Genomic DNA, 4,814 nt, shown 5'->3' with positions numbered 1-4,814 from the left:
TTATTTCAGTCTTGGGATTACTTTTGGTCTTGACTCAAACTGAAATGATTCCCAATGTAAAAATGTCGCTCAATATTTGTTTTAGATAACGGCAARTAACCTTGGGTCAAGCAGATTAATCTCTATGAACTTAAGTCTCACAGTCTGCAGTTGTTCTTTWCTCTGGATCTTTACTCTTTACTCAAGAGCTCCCTGTTAAAAGTTAAGTCAATATTTTTGAAAGAACTGATATTGATGTAACCATTCCTTATACATCATTTTATGCTTACTCCAGCAAAAAATACAAYAAMAAAAAAAAAAGAAAAATTGTAACCCAGGTGTCAGATTCAAAAGCCACTTCTTGTTACTACTGTCTCTGTGCCTTTGTGTTAAGACAGTTAAGAGAGAAACCAAGGATACATCTCGACTTTTGATATGAACATGATTATGCAGCTTAGGAACTGAAATTAATCTGAGAGGAAAAGATCATGAAGTAGGAAACACGTTCAAGTAGCRGAGTGATGCGATATACCTTAATTAACTCAACTTCATATTCATCTAGCCTTTCTCTAGAGCCCACCTAAGTTAAGTCTGTCCTTCAACACAGAGAAACAAAGCCAGTGGAGAGCTCTTCTTCTGAAGCTTCATCTGCATAAAAACATTCATACCAGGAAAACCGTSACACAAAACACTCAACTCTTTCATCTGCCTGCTGAGACAGTCTCACCACACACAAACACACACGGAGCCATTTAAGGACAACAGCCTTTCAAACCAAATCTCTCTCTTCAGTAACCTCAATGACACACTGTCATCTCCAACAAAACAAACACAGTTCCTCCGCTCTAGTAGTAACCCCAGCAAATAAGGAGCGAGGGAAAGCCGCGTGTCATAGAAAATGCTCCCCACCGAGACGCCACTGCATCAACTCACCCGGCTGGAGCTAAAGGTATGTGTCCATCTAGGGTTTGAAACTGGATTAGGTGGCGCTGGTAGCAGGAGTCTCGACAACATTCAGGAGGAGACTCCGCGGCTTAACTCTTAACATTCAGGAACAGCTATTTCCGGGTGCGCTGAGGCCCATCAGACCGTAAGGAAGCTGTCAGTGCGACTGACTCAGCAGGATGGGATGAGTGGCAGCTGTCCTCTGCATCTCCTCCACAGAGCTGATGGTGGAAATGCAGGCATCCGCTGCAGACAACGCCTGTGTGAAAATGCTAACCTGGTAACCCACATGCCACAACAAGTGGCATAGCCGATGAGAAAAAAATTATTTTCAGGGTTGACTTATTAGCTGCAGCTGTAGAAAAGAGCGTAGTTACTTGCTACTACCACAAAGACCACAATTCACATCGCTGGTTCAAACAGAGCTAAAAACACTAAATTAATTGGATTAAACAGAACAAAAATGATCAATTACTGAATTATTATTAAGCTGACAGAACACCAACATATTAATTTTCAGCAATCTAAGAATTTAGTGTTGTTTCAAACATCACTTTAAAAGATTAGTCTTTTTTTCCCATGGATCTACTCTGATCAACAATTTATTCTCAGTTTTTTGCACTATAATGCTTGGAAGAAATATGGGAATTGGTGAAAATAACARTGAGAAGAAGAATGAAATCTCTGCATCTCTACAAGTGCTCAAAGTACAACCCACCATCCTTTTTCAACAATATAGGGCTGCACAATATAGATTGAGGAAATATCATTAGTACAATGCGAGTGTGTGCAATATTTATATCACAAAAGACAGTGAAGTGAAAAAAACCTGTTGCCCAATATTCAAGTATTGTGAACTTGCATTTTGCATGACAAAGTAATATTTAGTCAGTTGGATGAAGTMCCACAGCAACAGATGCCGACACCGGACACAAACGACATTTCCCTAAATGCTAAAGGTCGCAGAATGATGGGAGCACAGGAGAAAGAGAGGAAGGGTGAAAATAGGAATATCTCACCTCATGTCGTYGCAATATTTACCAATACAATCACCACAGCAATATTTTCTAACACTATTCAGCTCTATTGCATATAGGTCTATACATTATACTAGTTAGCCCATAACTAACTGAGCCTTTTAATTGGAAATAAAGCAAATTAACTCTACTCYGTGTCTAATTTACTCTAATTACTTGCATTGTTCTTTCTTATAAAAATCCCCAGGAAGGAGAGAATTTACAAGCCAATAAAATACACCATTAACACCAGAGGTAAAGCAGCTCTGAAAGAAGAAATGCTGTGCTTTCATAATAGCGGCAAATTCAGGTTGATTATCTTTGTACGTAGRACATCCAAATTCAGGAAACGCAAGCGTCTGACTAACAATGTGTTTCTGATCTCCCCCTAAAATTGAAGGACTAAATTACTCATTCTGCACATGTATTGCAATATTGTGATAAAGCAGCTTGTGCTTTTCCTTCAGATCCACTATGTAAAAATGACTCAGAGCAAAACAGCACCTAGTCACCAGAGAACTTTGCTGTGGCTTGATTATGACAAAGGCCTGTAACTGTCAACTGAATGCATCTCAGTGTCTGGGGCACTGACCTGTAACCACATCCTCTTTCCAAAGCACAAGAAGTTTCATGCTGAAAGGATGGGAAAGGAGTAGCTATCAGCTAAAATAACTCCCAGTCACTGTTCCTGTGCAAGACCAAGATGGCAGGTTCAAGAAGGGAAATAGATGATATATACTTTAGTGTAAAAGATATGAGATACAGAATGTAGGGAAACATCATTTTTTGAATCAGAAAGTTTACACTTTCTCTCACAAAAGTTTTACACCCAAGTCATCTTGGATCTTGTTTCAACTCCTACCCAACAGGCTGCTTCTCAGAGAGATCTGCTTTACAGGCTAATATGTGATACAGCTGACATGCCTGTGTGCTTACAATTTCACAGTAACGTGCACACCTTTCCTGTTTCACATTACTGTCGCCGCTGCTAAGACAGCCTAGCAACAGGCTGACACAAACCGTGGAGTCGGACAAGAGAAAGCCGCTGCAGCGCTCGAGTTATCTCACTGTGACTCTACCTAATTTGCTTACGGCTGTGGCATATGCTTATCACTCCAGGTCATGCTAAATCCCTGCAATCTGTGGCTCTGACAACACCACAGAGCGGCAGCCAACACAACGACAACACATGATTAGTAGAGGTGGACCAACTGATCACTAGAGCCAACTTACAGTGCTGCTCTCATGCCAGGTTCGTCTTGAAAAAGAGACTGCAGATCCCATCTGGTTCCTTTCTATTAGGTTATTATCATTAGGAAGATTTGTGTCTCTTTTTAAAACAATAATTAGTCACCACCTCACTTGAGCACAGTGAACAAATTGAAAGCCAGGCACATCTGTGGACAGCTAAATGTTGTTTTGCCTGCTGGGGGGCTTTGATCTACCAAAAAGGAAGTTAACCCTAATATTATGAAAAAACATCTAAATAAACCTGTGAAACAGTAAGACCACAAATCTCAACTGTAATGACCTTTCATATTAAGAAATAAGACAGAAAATGTTACTTTTAAAAAGTGTAAAAGTCTTATTATTTCTGGGTGTCCACAGCATCCAATTTGCTGATTCTGCAGATCAGATCMGYCTTATGGAATTAAATCAAAGAATAATTTCACCACTTACAGATTAGATTCATCTGAAAAGCTGCTTAAGTTTGCTTTTCTACATCAAAGAAAAACTASATTTCTAGCATTTAATTTTGAGTGTCCARATTGGTATATTTGCTTTATAACTTCATTATATTTTGTGAAATCGACGTGATGCAGGTACCATTGTGAAAGTATTTTTTCTGCCTTTATACCAGTGATGCTAGTCAATTAGATGTTGGCTGACACCAAACAAATATGCTTTGTAAATCCCTCGGCGACATTGGCAGACGAAAAAACACCAATCGGTCGATTTTTGTAACCATAAAATTAATCAAATTCTGTTTAACTCGTAAGCCTGCTTACAGCTAAATCCTACCCAACACTAAAATCTTCAATCTAGGTAATTAAGGACAACATCTGTTTACGGGCAATCTAGATTGAGGCAAGCAATCAGCCTAAGTCCCGTTATGAAGCTTGTTAGCGAAATGCCGCTAACTAGCCAGCTTAACTGGCTGCTGCTCACACCGTTAGCTGCGGCTCGTTAGCAGCCGAGCTAACCAGCCGACACATTCCTTTCCTCTGAGTGTTACCAAAACACAGCCAAGCCTGTCAGAAATGTCCGGCGCCCGAGCTCGTTTRATAATTCAAACGTCAACCAAACATAGCAGGTTGTTAGTCAAACCGAAATGCTCTACATTTCCCCAGAAAATGACATAAACCGATAGCTAACGTTACCTGCCCTTCCGCTTGGCCTTGACTAAAATGGGGAGTGCTCACTCCGGTTTTTACTTGAAGACAATTCTTCTCTCTTAGCCCCCGACAAAACGAAACACGCGCAGCGCACTTCGCTTTATCGCGTCCGCTCCTGCAAGCGTCCTCGCCGCGCTCTCCGTCGCGACTTATTTGACCGCTTATTTGATCACGTAGTAAAGTTTGGCAGCCCAACTCACCGTCTCTGGCTCGCTGTCTCTCGCCGCTCCGCAAGTGTCAGTTCGTGAGTTCTCCTCCAGCGGCGGCGGCGGCGTCTGAGAGCTCAGGCAGCGGACGTCACCCGGACCGTTTCTCGTTTTTCTTAAAAGGGCATGACACATGCGCCGACACGAATACACAATAACTCAGTCATTTTTAGCACCATGTGAAAACATTAAAGGTGCGTGACCTTTAGCGTGTACAGATCAGCCCTGTTTAGAAAACAGGATAGGATTGGTTACTTTATTATTATTATTAT

The 4,814-nt window shown here is 41.1% G+C and overlaps 1 protein-coding gene across 1 annotated transcript in view; it reads right to left on the bottom strand.

Annotated features, from left to right (window-relative positions):
- The window catches only part of LOC103464617 (ras-related protein Rap-1b), a 22,440-nt gene extending 17,938 nt beyond the window's left edge, over nt 1–4,502 (bottom strand). Inside the window, exon 1 of the mRNA XM_017304630.1 lies at nt 4,322–4,502. The gene's annotated coding sequence lies outside the window, so the exon portion shown is untranslated. The remainder of the gene's footprint in view (nt 1–4,321) is intronic.
- Between the last annotated feature and the right edge of the window lie 312 nt (nt 4,503–4,814).

This window comes from Poecilia reticulata, linkage group LG5 (genome assembly GCF_000633615.1).
Source record: "Poecilia reticulata strain Guanapo linkage group LG5, Guppy_female_1.0+MT, whole genome shotgun sequence".
Taxonomy (NCBI): domain Eukaryota; kingdom Metazoa; phylum Chordata; class Actinopteri; order Cyprinodontiformes; family Poeciliidae; genus Poecilia; species Poecilia reticulata.
The sequence above is the reverse complement of the archived record's forward strand: the minus strand, read 5'-3'. Positions and strand labels throughout refer to the sequence as shown.